Consider the following 22,109-nt stretch of genomic DNA (forward strand, 5'->3'; position numbering starts at 1 on the left):
GGGCTAAAGCTTGAGTGCTGCTCGTGCACGATGGTGGAATGGACATGGTGGAATGGACATGGTGGGCTAAAAGACCTGTTTTTGCATTGTATTATGATTCCTAATAAAGCTCTCATTGCTAATTTTTGGAGTCTTTCCAATCCACGAGAACCAATTTGATTTTATCTTTTAAGAGCAAATTTCATGGAACTGTAGCAAAACAATTTGGAGACTCTATTGGCCTTGGGGATGAAACACATAAAGAAGATTATTTCATTGTTCAAATGGTTTTGTTTTTTTTTCAGTTACAAATTCTCTTTTATAAATGGAACATTTGTGGAAAGCTGTCATCAAATGCTTTTGGCAGATAGGTAAAAGGTTGAGATTGGAAATCTCCATTTCTCTATTGCAAAAGTTAAAAAAAAACACAAGAAGTAAGTGATATATTCAGGATCACTGTAACAAGCCTGAGGTGCTCAGAAATTCTGTTGCATCAGTCAGAAGAACAAGTACCAAAAAGAAGGAAGTATGACTTGCTTCCAGCCTATTTCATAACTCGGCAATAGAAGAGCAGGAGTAATTAAGGAACTCTCACTTTCCATTGTATTTCTATTTGCTTAGCACCAACTGCTGATAAAATGGCTGAAGGTGGAACCTCCCTTCGCAGCGATTGGTGGATAAATTGTCAATATTTCGCACTTTTATAAGATTGTATGTGGTAAAATTCCCCATATGATGCATTAGATTCATTATGACCTATGCTTATGGCTATAATTTGTCTACAGTTTTCAAATTATGGTCTAGTCAATTATTTTTTTTAATAAATCTTGAATATTAATTCTGTTTCTTTCTTCATAGAAATGCTCACCTTCCCAAATATTTTAAAAGTTTTTCCTTTCTGTTTTTGGATATTATCACTGCATTCTATCTTTTGAGTCATTGAATAACACAGCACAGAAACAGCTTCTTTGGCCCAAGACAATGACAACCAACGTGTCTTCCTGAGCTAGGCCCATTCACCTGCATTTGTCCCATATCCCTCTAAACCATGTGACTGTCCAAATGTTTTTTAAATATTATAATCATATCCACCTCTATCACTTCCTCTGATTTGTTCCAGTCACCCACCAATCTCTGTGTGGAATTACTTGCCCCTTGATCTGATTCAGTATTGGCACCAGAATGAATGTTTGAAGGGGAAAGGTGCAAATCTCATAAACTCGCTCAGCAGGGAGTGGGGGGGTGGGGGTTGGGTGCTGTACTGTCATCTGTTCCTCTCCAATGTAGGGGCTGAGAGTGCTGCTTTTATAGTGTCAAGAATCATTAGCTGTTGGTGACACTTGACGCACGCTAGTGACATAGCCTGGGACAGGTGTAGAGTTGCTAGCGTGCATCAAGCATCACTAGTGTCTAGCTTGATGCACGCTAGTGACGGCGATCGATAGCCGTGATTGTATGGGAGGGGACAACACCTCGCTTGGGGAGTCAATGCCCACAATGCCCCCTTGACACCAACTCTAATCTGATTTAAATCATTCCCCTCTCACCTAAAACTTATGCCTCCTGGTTTTAGACTTTCCTGTCCTTTGAAAAAGATCGTAACTATTCCTCTTATGTATACCCCTCATGATTTTATCCCTCAGTCTGCCTTACAAAACAATCCAAGCCTATTCAGTTTTTCCTTTTAACTCAAACTCTCCAGTCCCGTCACATGCTTGTGAAACTTTCCTGAATCCGCTCTAGCTTAATCACATCCTGCCTATAGTATCACCAGTGTGCTGCTTGAAAATTTATTTATTTATTAATTAATTAGTTAGCAGTTGAATGATAAACAGATTTCAGACTCATTGTGCATAGATTACATCACATACAATCATGAGATCCTTTTTCCTGAGTGCAAAGCAGAATGATCACTTATTGCTAGTGCAAAAAACTACTCAACATATAAATGTAAACAAATGAAGAAATGTAAACAAACTATGCAATAGAGAGAAAAAAATCAATAAAGTGCAAAAGAAAGAGTCCTTTAAGAAGTCCCTGATTGAGTTTGTTGTTGAGGAGTCTGATGGTGGAGGAGGGCAGCTGTTCCTGAAGACAGATAGGTAGAGATCCAAAGTGGTGCAAGTCTTGTGGCACCTATACCTCTTTCTGATGGTAGCAGCCTGTGATGCCCTGGGCTCTGTCCACTACCTTATGCAGGACAAAATTATGAAGGTAACTATTAAGTGGAATCTCCTAGTTAATGTCAACATCACTGGTGATGTTCATATATTTTAGCGTGAACAAGGTTTGCATTTTCACAAATAAAATACAAAAGCAAAATCACATTAATTATTGAATCCACGAGGTAAATATCTGATAACCTACTCAATTTTCTGAATTTTAATATCTTTTTGCTGATTCTGTTTCACCTTTGAAAACATTGAATGCTGAAAGAATAATGCTAAGAAAGAAATGGCCTGCTCAGAAAATTCTTAAAGTACAATTCAAAGGGAATTAAACAGTGGCAGGATTTTGAAATCTTTTTCACTTGAATGAAAGCCATCCCCTTCTTTCCAGGTACTGTAAATTTTCATCTGGAGATGGTTACTTACAGTTAACTGAATTGCCTGGAGTATTATGGGTACAATCTACTCTGATGCATCCTTATGTAAACAGATCAAAATGTTTCTGATAGTTTCTTTGTCAGAGAACTCCTTATCTAACTGCCAGAAATAAATTACTTACTTTGGATCTCTAAATATCTGTCTTTAAAATTAGTTGACTTTGCAGTTTTTTCACATAGTGAGATATCTACAGTATCACATTCACGGCCGACCCTTATCAATCATCTTTGTCACCCTTCTCAAAGAGACAATCAAGTTTGTAAGAGATGACTGCCCCACACAAAACCATGCTGACTATCCCCAATCAATGCTTTTCTTTTCCTGATGCAAACTGAAGAATTTTCTCCATTTACTTCCCTACAACTCATAATAAGGCTCACCAGTCTATAATTTTCTGAATTGTCCCTATTGCCCTCTATAAACGTAGGAAAAACATTGGCTATTCTCCAATCCTCTGGGCCCTCACCTGCGACTAAAAAGAATATTAAGATCTCTGTCAAGGCCCCAGCAATTTCCTCTTTTGCCTCTCTGAATAAACTGGGAAAGACCCCATCAGAGTCTGGGCATTTATCTATCTGAATGTTCTTCAAGAGACTCAACACATTCTATTTCTTGATTATCAACATGCCTAAAATATCTTTTTACCCTTTCCTGATTTCACTATTCAGTGTCCTCCTTTGTGAATACCACTGCAAAGTTTCTTGTTTGGTACTTGACCCATTTCCTATGGCTCCAGGCATTAATTCCCTCCTTTGCTTTTGAAAGGCCATACACTCTCCCTTTTCTTTTTTAAATGTATGTATAAAATGCCTTGGGATTGTTTTTAACCCGACTCACCAAGGATATGTCATGGCTCCTTTAGACCCCCTCATTCCCTGTTTAAATTCCTTCCAGCTTTATTTATATTCTTCAAGGGCCCAGTTTAATTTGAGCTTCCTAAGCCTTATGTACGATTACTTTTTTCTTTACGACTAAATTTGCAAAATTTATCCCCTTGATTTGTGGCTATGTTTTATTGGTGAATGTGAAGATGAAATACATTAATGGACAAAGAATTATGTAAGTGTTAATGAAACTAAGCTTTAAACCTCCTTAAGCAGGCTGAGCAGAGAAAATCTGCTTGACCATGGACTGAAAGCTGTGAAGAAGGAATGTGTCAAGTGTAGGAGTGCTGGCAATGGCACCCTGCCCAGTGTCTTATCTCTAGAACCACAATCCAATGCAATATAAGAGCAGACGGGAATACACTAAACAAATTAATTTAAAAAAATCTTTTAGAGGACTTCAGTGGGATTGAGCAGCACTTGTGAGGGAAGAAGGAATTACAAGAAAACCCCTGGTATCTGCCACCTGTGGGGATTGGTAGATGCCAGATAACTGAATATTCTGGTTTCTTGAGATTGCGTGCTGCGTGATTGGTGAAGTAATTGTTGAAGGCACCGATTTTGAACTTTCATATTTTTTACCTATTTATTTTTTTTGCTAGTTGCTTGAGGCTGCCGGTTGCTTGAATTACTGATAACGGGGATTTTACTGTATCGATATTTCTGGTCAAAATCCTTCAAGACCTTAAACATCGACAACTTCTTCCCCTGTCATAGATTGAAACTCTGAGTTCCTCTTGCAGATTTATTTTTTGTTCTCTAGATCTCATCATCTGCAGCATTTTATATCTGCTACCTCATTTCTCTTTAATGAAATCCTGAGCACCAGTGCAATATTCATCTTTTAACATTAAGAACTGCACAGCTGGTTACAGAAATTAAGTTTCCACAAAATCCAGAATAATTTTTATTGGGGAATATCATAGGACCAAGACCAAAATTGAAATGATCTAAATACCAAGTAGAATTTGTCAAAATAGCATGAGCAGCGGTAAGAAAAGGTATAGCAGTTACTTGGAAATCTGATTCACATTTAGGTATGGCTTGATGAAATGCCGACATGCATTGTTGTATTCCCCTTGAGAAGATTACTTATAATTTAAGAAATAAATGTTATATTTTTTTGCAAATTTGGCACCCGTATTTACAATTTTCAGTTATAGATGTGTAGACATTTTTTAATTCGAGAGACTTGCATTGACCTTCTCCAAAAAATAACAAAATAAATCGAATATATATTTGAGATCCATGTGGTGAGCGGCATTTACTTGGCAATCTTTTCTGCTTTCCTCGCTTTTCTTTTTTCTTTTCTTTTTCTCTTTTCTGTTCTTGTCTTTTCTTTTTCTTTTTGGGTCTCCAGGGTGGGAGGGGGAGAGGGGGATTTAACCATCATGAAGTGTATAATGGATTTATATTTTTTTCTATTTGTATCTTTTTCAGTTTTGTAACTGACTTTATGCATGGACAAAAAAATAAATAAAATATTCCCCCCCAAAATTAAGACTATATAGCTAATTTTTCATGGTAGTTTCTGTCCAAAGGGGGCGTTAACTTCTAATCTGAGGATCAAACTTTTGAGTTCTTCCAAAACATTTGAATTCTGTTGAAAGGTCATTGAAATGAAACACTGAGTTTATTTCTCTCTCCATTGATACTGCCTGCACTGCTAGTAATTGCTATCATTATTTTATTGCTATCTTTTGATTTTTTGATCAAAGTTATCTTCCACAATAAAAAAAAACATTTGCACTTTAAACCTTGTTTCACCACCATAAATATGTGATGATAGGAAATCTTTTTTGTCAAACTGTCCAGTCTCTACAGGGTCACAATCTTTATTTCTAAACTTTTTTTTTATTCAAATGATATTCCAATGGCTTTGATGGAGTGCTAATGTGAATCTCGACTTTTCCAGAAAATTTGAGTTTTCATCCATATGGCATTTACAGTATACAGTATTTTTCAAGCCCTAAGCATTTCATTGTCAAATTAAATGCAGTCACAGTTATAATAGATGAGGTTAATAAACCAGATGGCACTTGAGTTGATATTAGAGATATCAGAATCTTCTGTCATACTCTGAACTGACCTGGTTTCAAAGTTAAGGGCAGTTGAAATCTGCAGTCAGCCTCACCCCTGGAACTTTCAAACAAAAATGTCAACACTTGACTGATGATGAAAAGGACTCTCCCTATCAGATCCTTCTTGAAAAGCCAGAGTCTCAATCCCTTCACACACTGCTCTGAAGGTGGCTTTGGTGTCGATGAGATGGTCATCCAACTCATTGTGGACCATGTGTTTGCCTGAAAAGTCAGGAAGGGGAGGCCCTGGTCTTGGTTGAGGTTCACCCCAACCAGCTGTGTAACATAAATCTCTGTGCTCCAGGGACCCTTTGCGGGAATGAACGCTGAGATGAAGATCAACTCTTGCTGAAATAATTAACTCGGCACTTTGATCTAGTCTTCAGGAGGTGTTCATATCTGAATACTGCTGACAGGCGCAGTACAGAGTGCAAGAATTGAGAGATCCATTGAAGCTCTATAGCACTGCTCAGGGCAAGACCTTGTTTCAGTTCCTGTGCCTGCCTCTAGGTACTAAGAGGCTGGGCCCCATGTATTAACCTCTCAAGTATTTAAGGATAAAATATTTGTGACATTGAAATATCATAAATGGATTGGATTAGAATGCATGGTACTAAATAAAGATAATATGTTCTGATGTTCTTTCTGTGTATTTTATGTGGTATATTTTTTCAGAAAGGTGGTGACTGTAGGTTCATGTTCTTATCCACTTGCTGGCCCACCTTCCCACTATTATCTTAACAAAATATACAATTCTAATACACATCCCTCATCAAGGTTTTCATTAGATCCATGTTGTTTGAAGGTGCTTTTACAGTGATCCCAGGAGTTGAAAAGGAATAGCAGAATAAACCTTAGTGTGATTTATCCTTTGGTATGTAAAGGAAATAGTACTTTCCTTTATTCTTACTCATTTTATAAATTTGTTTCTGTCACCAGAGCATTTATTGTCCACCGCTAACTGCATCAGAACAAATAGGGTTAATTCCACAGTATGGAAATGGAGACCCGTAGAGAGCAGACCAGATAATGAAGGAAGATTTTTTTTTCCAGATATTGATTAACGAGTTTTTACGGCAACAGTAGCTTCCATATCACTTTTTTCTGGTAATGTCAACAATCACCATTTTTCTCATTTTGTTTTAAAACTTTCAATCCTATGATTTGAATTTCAGGATCATAAACACGAGGCTACAATAGCTAAAGGAAATTACATTCCTTCTCAAGCAAATTACTCTCTTCAGTTGGAGGTCAAAGTCTCCAGTGGTCTCAAATTCCACAAGCAATTAAAGGAACTTCTGGACATGTCCCACGCTACGAGCCAAAAATATTTGCTTTAAAATGTTATTCAAAATTTAGTGCAAGAGACTCCGAAAAGATCATTTACAAATGTGGATGTTACGTTGAAGCTACAAATAAACAGAGTAAAATATATCTGACCTAATTGGTTAACCCTTGATTTTAGACCATAAAAGTGTTGCAAACAGCTTTAAATTTCAGGGCATATATATTCATGCTTCACAAGTTTCTTCTCAGACTTCACATCTGTTGGAGTTGATTAATTCAGAAGCCAATAAGGTAACTTTAGTGTTTAATTTCAACAACCTATATTTGATGTATTGCTTCATCCAATCCCATCACCCAGTCTCATGACATTTATTGAAATCTTGGAACCATTATTCTGTGCCATTTTTTTTGGTTTTATGATACAAATGTATTGCAGCATTGAGAGAGTGCTGCAATGTAAGAGGTGGCTACTTTTGATTGATGTGTTAAGTTGAGCCTTGGTTTCTCTGTCTGATTCTTTCACAAAATTCTTTGGCACGACAGGTATTTTGAAGAGCAAGTAGCTAATCCTGGGGCCTTGACCAGAATTTATTTCTCATTCATCTGTAATAAATGTTTCTGTTCTCTATAACATTGCAGTTAACTGGCTGCCACACTTCTAACATTAAAACCTGATCCTGTATTCAATTCAGTTTGAATCCCACCATGCCCAATAAACTTTAACTTTTTTTAAAATACTAACTGACATGAACCCGAACAACATAGTTAGGTCCTGCCAAGCTCAGGTCAAGAAGCTAGATTCTACACCAGGGCTTCTCAACCTTTTTTTCCCCACTCACATTCTTTCTTCTTTGGCTTGGCTTCGCGGACGAAGATTTATGGAGGGGGTAAATGTCCACGTCAGCTGCAGGCTCGTTTGTGGCTGACAAGTCCGATGAGGGACAGGTGCTTTGTGATTAGTAAGGGATTTCTTAAGGTGAAGTCCGCCTTGCAGATGTAGGGAGCCTCCAAGAACGCGGCGTGGGCTACACACTCTACTGGTCTGGCAAGCCTATGGATGAACGACGCCTATCTGGTGTAGGCTTCATGGTCAAGAACTCCATTGCCTCCAAACTCGAAAACCTCCCGACAGGCCACTCGAACCGGATCATGTCCTTGCGACTCCCCCTTCAAAACAAGCGTCGCATCACCCTCATCAGTGTCTATGCTCCAACCCTCCAAGCGGAACCAGCAGAAAAGGACAAGTTCTACACTGATCTGCGCAACCTCATTCAACGCACCCCTACAGCCGACAAGGTTGTCATCCTTGGCGACTTCAACGCTCGCGTTGGCAAAGACTCAGAAACCTGGCCAGGAATCCTGGGCAAGCATGGTGTCGGCAAGTGCAACGACAACGGGCGCCTCCTGTTGGAACTCTGCGCAGAACAGCGGCTTGTCATTACAAACACCCTTTTTCAGTAGAGGGACAGCCTGAAGACTACCTGGATGCATCCCCGATCCAAACACTGGCACCTCCTGGACTACGTCCTGGTGCGAGAAAGAGACAAACGAGATGTGCTCCACACCAGGGTCATGCCCAGCACGGAATGCCACACTGACCACCGGCTGGTTCGCTGCAAGGTCAACCTTCACTTCAAGCCAAAGTCCAGGAACAATAAAGTCCCCAGAAAGAGGTTCAATGTAGGAAACTTGCAGTCAGACGAAGTGAGAGGAAACTTCCAGGCAAACCTCAAAGCAAAGCTCGAGGATGCAATCCGCCTCATGGACTCGTCCCCTGAAACCCTCTGGGATCAGCTGAAGACTGCCATACTGCAATCCACTTCTCCTCCAGGAAAAACAAGGACTGGTTCGACGAAAACAACCAGGAAATCCAGGAGCTGCTGGCAAAGAGGCGAGCTGCCCACCAGGCTCACCTTGCAAAGCCGTCCTGGCCAGAGAAGAAACAAGCCTTCCGTTGCGCATGCAGCCATCTTCAGCACAAACTCCGGGAGATCCAAAATGAGTGGTGGACTAGGCTCGCCAAATGAACCCAGCTCAGCGCGGACATTGGTGACTTCAGGGGTTTTTATGAGGCTCTAAAGGCTATGTACGGCCCCTCAACCCAAGTCCAAAGCCCGCTGCGCAGCTCAGACGGCAAAGTCCTCCTCAGCGACAAGATCTCCATCCTCAACCGATGGTCAGAACACTTCCAATCTCTTTTCAGTGCCAACCACTCAGTCCAAGAATCCGCCCTGCTCCAGCTCCCTCAACAGCCCTTAAGGCTAGAGCTGGATGAGGTCCTCGCCCGAGAAGAGACATATAAGGCAATTGAACAACTGAAAAGTGGCAAAGCAGCAGGTATGGATGGAATTCCCCCCAGAGGTCTGGAAGGCAGGCGGCAAAACTCTGCATGCCAAACTGCATGAGTTTTTCAGGCTCTGCTGGGACCAAGGAAAGCTGCCTCAGGACCTTCATGATGCCATCATCATCACCCTGTACAAAAACAAAGGCGAGAAATAGAAACATAGAAACATAGAAGATAGGAGCAGGAGTAGGTCATTCAACCCTTCGAGCCTGCTCCGCCATTCAACGAGATAATGGCTGATCTTAAAGTTCAGTACCCCGTCCCCGCCTTCTCTCCGTAACCTTTAATACCCTTATACTGAAGAAATATATCTAATTCCCTCTTAAATATTTTTAATGAACCTGCCTCTACTGCCCTCTGTGGCAATGAATTCCACTGATTCACCACCCTCTGGGTAAAGAAATTCCTCCTCATCTCGGTCCTAAATGGTTTGCCTATTATCCTCAAACCATGGCCCCGGGCTGCTCAAACTACAGGGGAATGACGCTGCTCTCCATTGCAAGCAAAATCTTCGCTAGGATTCTCCTAAATAGAATAATACCTAGTGTCGCCGAGAATCTTCTCCCAGAATCACAGTGCGGCTTTCGCGCAAACAGAGGAACTACTGACATGGTCTTTGCCCTCAGACAGCTCCAAGGAAAGTGCAGAGAACAAAACAAAGGACTCTACATCACCTTTGTTGACCTCACCAAAGCCTTCGACACCGTGAGCAGGAAAGGGCTTTGGCAAATACTAGAGCGCATCGGATGCCCCCCAAAGTTCCTCAACATGGTTATCCAACTGCACGAAAACCAACAAGGTCGGCTCAGATACAGCAATGAGCTCTCTGAACCCTTCTCCATTAACAATGGCGAGAAGCAAGGCTGCGTTCTCGCACCAACCCTCTTTTCAATCTTCTTCAGCATGATGCTGAACCAAGCCATGAAAGACCTCAACAATGAAGACGCTGTTTACATTCGGTACCGCACGGATGGCAGTCTCTTCAATCTGAGGCGCCTGCAAGCTCACACCAAGACACAAGAGCAACTTGTCCGTGAACTACTCTTTGCAGACGATGCCGCTTTAGTTGCCCATTCAGAGCCAGCTCTTCAGCGCTTGACGTCCTGTTTTGCGGAAACTGCCAAAATATTTGGCTTGGAAGTCAGCCTGAAGAAAACTGAGGTCCTCCATCAGCCAGCTCCCCACCATGACTACCAGCCCCCCCATATCTCCATCGGGCACACAGAACTCAAAACGGTCAACCAGTTTACCCTATCTCGGCTGCACCATTTCATCGGATGCAAGGATCGACAACGAGATAGACAACAGACTCGCCAAGGCAAATAGCACCTTTGGAAGACTACACAAAAGAGTCTGGAAAAACAACCAACTGAAAAACCTCACAAAGATTAGCGTATACAGAGCCATTGTCATACCCACACTCCTGTTCGGCTCTGAATCATGGGTCCTTTACCGGCATCACCTACGGCTCCTAGAACGCTTCCACCAGTGTTGTCTCTGCTCCATCCTCAATATTCATTGGGGCGACTTCATCTCCAACATCGAAGTACTCGAGATGGCAGAGACCGACAGCATCGAATCCACGCTGCTGAAGATCAAACTGCGCTGGGTAGGTCACGTCTCCAGAATGGAGGACCATCGCCTTCTCAAGATCATCTTATATGGCGAGCTCTCCACTGGCCACCGTGACAGAGGTGCACCAAAGAAGAGGTACAAGGACTGCCTAAAGAAAGCTCTTGGTGCCTGCCACATTGACCACCGCCAGTGGGCTGATATCGCCTCAAACTGTGCATCTTGGCGCCTCACAGTTCGGCGGGCAGCAACCTCCTTTGAAGAAGACCACAGAGCCCACCTCACTGTCAAAAGACAAAGGAGGAAAAACCCAACACCCAACCCCAACCCACCAATTTTCCCTTGCAACCACTGCAACCATGTCTGCCTGTCCCACATCGGACTTGTCAGCCACAAACGAGCCTACAGCTGACGTGGACATTACCCCTCCATAAATCTTCATCTGTGAAGCCAAGCCAAAGAAGGATATGGGTGGAAAGAAAAAGTTTGAAAACCACTTTTTTAATCGTATCTAATTGACTAGTTTTGTGCATAGTTTCATAACTCAAAAGGAAATGGGCCAATGACAATTTTTACCAAGCAAAATATTTCAGTAACTATTGGGTCTAGAGCAGTGGTTCTCAACCTTCCCTTCCCTCTCTCATACTATCTTAAGCAATACCTTACTAATCACAGAGCACTAATGGCACAGGGATTACTTAAAGTAGTATGTTGAGTGGAAAGGAAAAAGGTTGATTTAAATTATTTCCCCAGAAACATGACTCTCTAATAGTGCAATGTTCCCCGAAATAATGTATTCACATCAGTAAATTGGGTTGAATTGTGGCCAAGCAAATGAATGCATGATTGAGTTTGTCTGAGTTTTATTATGTTATCAACGCCTAAAGTTCTTTACAGTATTCTGCAATAATAGAATTGAAATTGTAATAGCAGTTTTGGCTCTAATAGTCACAACTTTGGCTTACTAATTTAATAAGTATATTATTAAAGGTGGAACTGGTATCACTCCAGAATATTTCTGAACAGTATGAAAATTCAATACTCATGTATAGTTGGCATTTTTTCTCAACTGCACTTGAAATTTTAAAGACTAAATTTGCCCAACAACTGTTCTCAGAGTTTTTTTAAAATTTTATTTATTCGTTCAAAAAACAAATAATATATGACATATACAACAATTAACCATAAACATGAACATTATTTTTTATATATATAAAAAAAGAGAAAAGAAAAGAACCTCCCCCCCCTTCAGCCAACTCTCCTAAGGAGAGCCATAAAGAAAGAAAAAAGAAAAAATATTAAAGAAAAATTAAATATACATATTAAGATCTAATCAATGTAAATATTCTGAATATAATGGACATTTATTAATAAAAAAATTATAATTATCACGCGAAACATACAGAATTTTTTCCATTATTAAACAATATTTCATCTCATTATACCATCTATTAATATCAATCATATTTGTATCTTTCCACATACTAGCAATATCTTTTTTCGCTACGGATAAAGCTAAATATACAAAAGCAAGCTGAAACTTATCTAATCCCAAGCCTTTCAAAGGTTGCAAACTACCCAATAAAAATACTGTTGGATCTAAAACTATTTTAATCTTATACAGATATTCTAAAAATGATTGAATTTTCTTCCAAAAAGATTGTACATGTATACATGACCAAACGGGATGAAAAAAAGTTCCAACCGTATCACCACATCTAAAACATAAATCTGATTCATGAAAACCATACTTTTTAAATTTTTCAGGTGTTAAATATAATTGATTAAAAAATTATAGTTAATCATTGCATAATGGGTATTTATCAATCTAGTTACACTATCATAACAAATATCTAACCAATCATCAAATATTTGCCATCTCAATTTTGGCCCAACTAGGAGGCCTAGTTTTTGAGTACCAAATCCATCAATGAACTAATAAATTTAAGTTGGGCTGCCTCATAATAATTTTGAAAATGTGGTAAATGTAATCCCCTAACTCATATTTCCAAGTTAATTTATTCAAAGCTACTCTCGAAAATTTACCCCTCCATAAAAACTCCCTAACCATTTTATTCAAATCTCGAAAAAAAATATTATCAAGTAAATACGGAATAGATTGAAACAAATATTGTATTCACGGAATGATATTCATCTTAATTGTATTTATTCTACCCATTAAATTAATAGGTAAATCTTTCCATTTGATCAAATCAGTTTTAATTTTTTTCATTAACGGAACATTATTTAATTTGTATAAAGATTGATAGTTAACATTCAAAATTATACCCAAATATTTAATTCGATCAGTCCATTTCAAATTAATAATATTCTTATAAACTGAATAGTCTCCTTCACTTACCGGTAATATTTCACTTTTTTCCCAATTAACTTTATATCCAGAAAGACGTCCATATTGTATTAAACACTCCTTCAAATGCAAAAGTGATTGAGCTGGGTTTGTTAAATGCACCAATACATCATCAGCAAATAAATTAATTTTATACTCCTCATCTAAAACTTTCATACCTTGTATCTGTGTATTTTGTCTTATCAATTGTGCTAAAGGTTCAATCACTAACGCAAACAAAGCCGGTGATAAAGGACAACCTTGACGAGTTGATCGAGATAGCTTAAAGGGTTCCGAAATCAAACCATTCGTCAATACTCTAGCTATCGGTTTACTATATTGAGCCCTAATCCAACCAATAAAAAAAGGACCAAACTTGAATTTCTCCAAAACTTTAAACAAAAAGTTCCATTCCACTCTATCAAATGCCTTTTCTGCATCTAGAGATATCACCATCGGATGATCTGAAGATTGTCGAAATCTATTCATCAAACTAATCACGCGCAAAATGTTATCTGAAGCATATCTATTCTTTATAAAACCTGTTTGATCCATATGAATCAACTTAGGTAAAAATTTAGCCAATCTATTCGCTAAAACTGTTCTCAGAGTTGAAGTAAATTTATAGTGCAAAACTGGATTCAGGTCAGGCTGTGACCCTTTTCTAATACTTCTTAAGAGACAATCTTATGCACAATGTAGAATCAAGTGACACTGCGATTCTGATGTAAATTCAGGTAAAATACAGCTCCATGTCTACATGGTTTCAAATTATGTATTGCAAATGTTTTTGGGGTAGGGTGAGACTCTAAATACCTAAAGCCATCCTGTTAATTCAGTGTCAACACTCCAAATAATGTAGCTTTGAGTGGTATAAATTACAAGGACTTAGCTTCAATTAATTGTCTAAGTTAGATCTAAGCAGTACTTGGGGCACCAACGTTTTCCTCAATGCAAGGTAAAGAGAGATATCAACTAGTTTTCCTGTTCTTAATAATTTTCAAGTAGTTCTTGGTGTATTCAACATGTCAGCAATGAATGAGGGCAGGATCCAACATGTATGTGATTCTCTTCTCTCTGACGAGATTCATTACCCAGGATCATATGAAGAATGATTACTCATTCATTGATATTACAATATAGGGAACCTGCACTCACCATGGATGCAGTCTTGAGGAAAACAGAAAAGGGAAAATATCAGCCAGAAGAATAGGTATAATGGATGGTAGCCATATGTATATCAACATACAGCTTAAAAGGTGATATGATAATTCAATTAAATACAGTTTAAGTTTTTTAAATTTAAATGTAAATTTACAATTAAAAAAATATAGACATACAGCACAGTAACAAGCCTTTCTGGCCCATGATTCTGTACTGCACAAATACCCCAATTAACCTACAACCCTAGTATGTTTTGAAGGGCAAGAGGAAACTGGAGAACCTGGAGGAAACCCACGCAGACATGGGAGAATGTATAATCTCCTTACAGACAGTGCCAAATTCAACCCAGGGCCGCTGACTCTGTAACAGCATTGCGCTAACCGCTATACCAACTGTGTTTCCCCTAGGTTGTAGGGCCAACTTAAAACTGGATTATTCGTAGCACTTATGAATAAGTGTGGAAATACTAAATCTAGCGAATAAAAAAACCCCCAAACAAACTAACTGATCTGGTTGTCATTCATCAAACAGTATAGCTTTTGAGCAAAGTTCATTCAGGCATTTTTGCTCAATATTTCACACCATTGGCAATTACTGTTTGGCCTGGTGAAATTTCATAAAGAAGAAAATGTGAGGGTGAAATATTGGTACAAATTCAATTCCAATTCTCAGTCTTTGATCTCAAACAGCACGTGATTTAGAAAAGGTGCTTGGGGATAAAAATAACTTCAATTACAGAAGGTGTAGGATGAAACTGCCGATGATAGTCAGACTGCACTTGCTGCCAAGTGCTGAAGCTGAGTGTAAGTATCAGGCCAATCGATCAATAACCCACAGCATGTTACAAGTATGTTGTTATCATCTGAAAAATCTTGAACAGCATTAACTCCTTTAGAAAATGAATACACTGTTTTATGTCAAATCAAGAGATTGGTTTATTGCTCTAATTATAAGGGAGTTAAATGATATGATTATTTACAACAGCCAAGAAACAACTGGTCTTTTACTGATCCTATGTGAAATATAGTAAACATGATTATATTTAATGTAGAAACACGCATGGTCCTATAGAAGAAAATCATTATATTCTGGACTTTTCACCTTTCTTTCAGGACACTTCAAATGTTTTTTTTTAAATCATCAATTAACCAAGTTTGAAATGTCACTTTTAAATTGCAAAAAAATATCTATCAAACTTCCATATAAACAAAGTGCTAACGACCAGACAATCTATTTTGGTAATGTTAAATTTAGTATAAATATTGATTGGAAAGCCCAGGTTAACTGATACTTCTTCAAAATAGTGGTGTGGTAATATCTGCATCTAAATGATAAAATAGAGAGAACCTTGGTTTAAGAATGCTGGAAATCCAACACAGAATAGGAGATGCTATAAATATGCCAGAGGCCAGGCAGCATCTCCAGAGAGAGTAACAAAGCCAACTTTTCCGATCAATGATCATCCATTTGAAGTTATTTGCCTTGATTTAAGATATAATGAGAGAAGCAATACCAAGGATAAAACATCTCAGAATGTCCATCTAGGTTTAATGCTAAAGTCTATGGAATAGTATGGGCACCCACCTTCTGATTCAAAGGCTGGGAAGCTCGTAACTGGACCATTAATGGCAGCGTATCTTGCATGAAAAAAATTGAAATATTGGAAATCTGAAATAAATGAAGTAAATTCAAGAAGCACTCAATAGATCAGGCAGCATCTGAGAGAAGAGAAGCAGATTTAATATTTCAGGTCAATCCCATCCAACTGCCCCCCCCCCCCCATCAGATTTATGCTCCACATCCAAATTTGATGCTATATATTAAAAGCACTTTTCTACATCAAGACCCAAAAACATGACACCATAGTCTTCTCCAGAGACATCTTGTGTTTGTTAGTTTCCTAGTGCTCTTCCCAGTAATCTACTGGGTCTACTGATTGTCTTTCAAACTTTCAATGACCTCATTATTATAAATTGCACTAATAGTTTTAGTTGTTTTCAGATATTTTCACTTTTGAAGATGATTCTGTGTTTTGTTTCTGACAACTTTTAAATGAAAACTATAGGTAAAAGGTCATGTAATTGTCCTAGGGTTATATTGCAAAGATGACATGGACCACTTTATGGTCCATGTAGTGCAGGACTAGATCAGATTTTGGAGTGGGATGAGAATAAGTTTTGGAAATTTTGCACCTTGAAATAATAAAAATAATAAATAATAATAAAACAAATTTTATTATGTGAAAACTCTCATTTCAAGAAATGATGTGACCTGTAACGTACAAATAGGTGCACATGCACTTGTACATGGGCAAGTACGCAAGCATCATTTTCCCCTTTACTCTAATCCCCTTCCTCAGTTGTCATTTTGGCTTTCCCTTCCTATCTCAAACATACCACTTTTCTTTCTCTCCTGCTTCCTCCTCATCTCCCTCATTTCCCACTTTCTAATTTCAAACCCCACTCTTACACCAGCTGCTTATTTTCTCCCAAAATGATGTCACAGCCTGAGTGCTGGTTTCCCTCCCCAGCCCCTTTAGAATTAACAATTGTGTCATCCAAAAAAAGTGTTCTAGGGCAGATACCTTTGCTCTTACCAAATTTTTTGCATTCAGAAAACTTGTGAGAACCCTGGTGGTACATCCATTGTCACCTGGTGCACTGTGAGTGGTTGGTGGAAAAGGACTGCCAAGATAGTAGTGGTCAAGAAAGGGAAAAAGCAGGAGTCACGTGATGGAGTAGTGGCCGGACGGTGAACTCCAGCCCTCTCCAGAAAAGTTGGAAAAAATAAAGGAAAACACAAAGGCACAAAAATAAAAATTAAAGTAAAGTGAGTATAATTAAAGTAAAGAAGATGGCGACGAAAAAAGAAAAATCGAAACCAACGGTAAGAAGAGAGGAAAAGAAGACAACGGAAGAAGAAGGAGAAGGCCCTACCTGTTCGAAGAGGCCCGCGGTGGAGAGAGAAACCCGCTCCCGCAGGTCGGTAGAAAGTGGACTACAAAAATGGCTCACTGAGCCGAGTAAAAGTGCGCAAACGCTCATGCGCGACTCCTCCCGCATGCGCGATGCGCATGCAAAAAAACACACTGACGGGAGGGGTGACCAGCTGGGGAGACGATCTCCACAGCCGGCAACGACAGCTGCAGAACACCTGCAGCAAGAAGAGAACACAGAAGACAATGGAAACAAGAAAGAAGAGAAGAAAAGGGCAACAAAGAAACAACAGATGGCCAACCCACAGGAAGAAGAAGAGGAAGAGGAAGAGTACAGTGAAATAGAAGAAGAAAAGAAAGGCAAGATAAAGGAGGTACTTTCTCTTATTAAAGGATACATGGAGTCATTTAAAGAATGGCAAGTGCAAGAATTTAATGATTTAAGAAGAAGAATAAACAATACAGAAGAGAAAATGAATAAAATAGATATGACCTTATCAGAAATGGGAAAAAGAATGGACAAGGTGGAAGAACGAGAAGCAGCAGTAGAAATGAAGGTAGAGGACTTAAAAAAGAAATTAGAGGAATCTAATAAAAAAGTTAAAGAGACACAAGAGCTGTTAGCTCAGAAAATAGATATAATGGAAAATTATAACAGAAGAAATAACATAAAGATAGTGGGCCTTAAGGAAGATGAAGAAGGCAAGAATATGAGAGAGTTTATAAAAGATTGGATCCCCAGGATCCTAGGATGTCCAGAACTACAGCAAGAAATGGAAATAGAAAGGGCACATAGAGCATTGGCCTTTAAACCACAACCACAACAAAAGCCAAGATCTATTTTAGTAAAATTCCTAAGATATACTACAAGAGAAAAGGTACTGGAGAAAACAATGGAAAAAGTAAGAGAGGACAATAAGCCACTGGAGTACAAAGGGCGAAAAATCTTCATTTATCCAGATATAAGTTTTGAACTCCTGAAGAAGAGAAAGGAGTTCAATACAGCAAAGGCGATTTTATGGAAGAAATTTATACTAAAGCATCCAGTGGTATTGAAAATATTTATTCCAGGACAGCAAAACAAACTATTCTCGGATCCAGAGGAAGCACGAAAATTTGCAGAACAATTATAAAATAGACTGAGAGATGAAGACGTGTAACGAGAGTACAAAAGACTGCGAACTAAAAAGACACATAAGTTTTGAACTCCTGAAGAAGAGGAAGGAGTTCAATACAGCGAAAACGATCTCATGGAAAAAAACTGTTCTCGGATCCAGAGGAAGCAAGGAAATTTGCAGAACAACTACAAAACAAGCAGAGAGATGAAGACATGTAATAAGAGTAAAAATGACCACGATTTATATGTATGTGGGTAAAGAGGTATATGTGTGTATATGTATAGTGTGCATACATGAATGTATTCGTATTTAGAGGAAAATATAGAGAGTATAGACAAGAATTAATAAGGGATGGAAATGGAATAAAGGGAATAAGGAGGGAATTAAAAGAGTGACCTTTGTTACATATGAAAAGTGAAATCTTTTCTGGGGGGGCTGGGTGGGGAGGAGTTACGGTCACTGCAAAATCAGCTGACGCTTGCGAGTGAATTCGCAAATCCAAATGGAGAGGGGAGATGTGGTTGTCCGACAAGGGATAAAGGACAACTCAGGAGGGGAAGGGGAGAATGGGGCTAAAGAAGTTTTAAATAGGAGAATAAGGAAAAGGTTTGATGTTTTAGGAATGTTTTCTTATAAAGGGTTCAAAACAAGAAAACAGAAATGGATAAGAAGGAAAGGTAATGATGGAGAAACGGAAAGGGAAGATAAACAAAGTATAAAATGGCTACGTTGAACTATATGACTTTAAATATTAATGGAATACATAACCAAATTAAAAGGAAGAAACTGCTAAATTTACTGAGAAAAGAAAAAATTGATATAGCATTTGTGCAAGAAACACATTTAAGTGAATTGGAGCACAAGAAATTAAAGAGAGATTGGGTAGGACACGTAACAGCAGCATCGTATAATTCAAAAGCAAGAGGAGTAGCTATATTAATTAGTAAAAATGTGCCATTTAAAATAGAAGAGGAAATAATAGATCCAGCAGGGAGATATGTAATGATAAAATGTCAGATATATTCGGAGTTTTGGAATCTACTCAATGTATATTCACCTAACGAAGAAGATCAAAAGTTTATGCAAGATATCTTTTTGAAGATAGCAGATACGCAAGGGAACATATTAATAGGAGGGGATTTCAACCTGAATTTGGATTCAAATACGGACAAAACTGGGAAAAAAATTAACAGAAAGAACAAAGTAACCAAATTTATAATTAAATCGATGGAAGAAATGCAACTTTTGGATATATGGAGGAAACAACACCCAAAGGAAAAGGAATATTCATATTACTCAGCTAGACATAAAACATACTCAAGAATAGACCTACTTTTGTTATCAGCTCGTATGCAAGATAGAGTAAGAAAAACTGAATATAAAGCTAGAATACTATCGGACCATTCACCCTTAATATTGACAGTAAAGTTAGAGGACATCCCTCCAAGAATGTATAGATGGAGATTAAACCCCATGTTACTTAAAAGGCAGGATTTTGGAGAATTTATTGAAAGGCAAATTAAAATGTATTTTGAAATAAATACGAAATCAGTGAAAGATAAGTTTATACTATGGGATGCAATGAAAGCATTCATTAGAGGGCAAATAATAAGTTATGTAGCCAAGATGAAAAAGGACTATAATCAGGAAACAGAGCAGTTGGAAAGGGAAATAGTAAATATAGAAAAAGAATTAGCAATGAAGGAAGATACAACTAAAAGAAGAGAATTGGCGGATAAAAAAATAAAATATGAAACACTACAAACATATAAGGTGGAGAAGAACATAATGAAGACAAAACAGAAATATTATGAACTAGGTGAAAAAACGCACAAAATCCTAGCATGGCAGCTTAAGACAGAACAAGCTAAGAAAATGGTATTGGCATCAAGGAAAAAAGACAAACAAATTACATATAATCCAAAAGAAATTAAGGAAAACTTTAGAGAATTCTATGAACAATTATACCGAACTGAAAACGAAGGGAAAGAAGGGAAAATAGATGAATTTCTAACTAAAATTGAACTACCAAAACTACAAATAGAGGAACAAAATAAATTAACAGAGCCATTTGGAATAGTAGAAATACAAGAGATAATAAAAAAATTACCAAATAATAAGACACCAGGAGAGGATGGATTCCCAATAGAATTCTATAAAACATTTAAAGACTTATTATTCCGCCCCTCCTGGAAGTAATCAACCAGATTGATAAAACACAAAGCTTACCAGATTCATGTAAAACAGCAATAATTACAGTAATACTAAAGCAAGGGAAAGATCCACTCATACCAGCGTCATATAGACCAATATCTTTACTTAACACAGATTATAAGATAATAGCTAAACTATTAGCAAACAGATTAGGAGAGTACGTACCGAAAATGGTAAATCTAGACCAAACTGGATTTATCAAAAAAAGACGCACAACAGACAATATTTGTAAATTTATTAACTTAATTCATGCAGTAGAAGGGAATAAAGTGCCAACAGTAGCAGTAGCTTTAGACGCAGAGAAGGCCATTGACAGAGTAGAATGCAATTATTTGTTCAAAGTGTTGCAAAAATTCAGTTTACCGGAGAAGTATATTAATTGGATTAAAGCATTATATAAGGGACCATTAGCGAAAGTGACATTAAATGGACATGTATCAAAGCAATTTAACTTAAGCAGGTCAACACGGCAGGGATGCCCACTATCACCTTTATTGTTTGCGTTAGCTATAGAACCACTAGCAGAATTGATAAGAACAGAAAATAATATAAAAGGGATAAAAATAAAAGACAAGGAATATAAAATCAGTTTATTTGCGGATGATGTTATAGTATACTTAACCGAACCAGAACTATCAATAAAAGAATTATATAAGAAATTGAAGGAATATGGAGAAGTGTCGGGTTACAAGATCAACGTAAATAAAAGTGAAGCAATGCCTATGAATAATGCGGATTTCTCAAAATTTAAGAAGGAATCACCATTTAGATGGCAAATGCAAGCAATACGATACCTAGGTGTACAAATAAATAAAAATCTTGGCCAACTATATAAACTCAATTATTATCCACTAATGAAAAAATTACAGGACGATTTAGAGCATTGGAAAGATTTACCACTAACACTAATGGGAAGGATAAACTGTATTAAAATGAACATTTTTCCAAGGATATTATACCTATTTCAGGCATTGCCAATACAACTGACAGAGAAATTCTTCAAGGAGTTAAAGAAAATAATAAGGAAATTTTTATGGAAAGGGGGGAAACCGAGGATAGCACTAAATAAATTAACAGAATGGTATAAACAAGGAGGCTTACAACTGCCAAACTTTAAAAATTATTATAGAGCCGCACAATTAAGATACCTATCAGATTTTTATCAAACAAGGGAAAAGCCAGATTGGACCAGATTAGAATTAGATAAAATAGGGGAAAAGATGCCTGAACACATATTATATAAATGGGATGAAAAATTGGTACAACATAGAAGTTCTCCAGTATTACATCAGATTCATGTAGAAAGAAATAAAACAAATTATCAATTACCAAAACTAATATTGACGCAAAACAAGTTACTCCCTTTTACAATAGATAACCTTTCCTTTAGAGAATGGGAGAAAAAAGGGATTAAAAGAATAGAAAATTGTTTTTCAGGACATAGATTATTATCCTTTGAACAAATGAAAGATAAATACAATATAACTCAAGATACAGTGCTGGCATATTACCAATTGAGATCCTACTTGAAGGATAAATTAGGAAGCAGTTTGAGTTTGCCAGAGGGAAGTAACT

General features: G+C 37.8%; 1 protein-coding gene across 2 annotated transcripts in view; it reads left to right on the top strand.

The window, feature by feature from the left end:
- Positions 1-22,109, top strand: part of dnmt3bb.1 (DNA (cytosine-5-)-methyltransferase 3 beta, duplicate b.1) — a 333,238-nt gene that overhangs the window by 74,516 nt on the left and 236,613 nt on the right. The window lies entirely within an intron of this gene.

Source organism: Narcine bancroftii, chromosome 6, assembly GCF_036971445.1.
Source record: "Narcine bancroftii isolate sNarBan1 chromosome 6, sNarBan1.hap1, whole genome shotgun sequence".
Lineage (NCBI taxonomy): Eukaryota > Metazoa > Chordata > Chondrichthyes > Torpediniformes > Narcinidae > Narcine > Narcine bancroftii.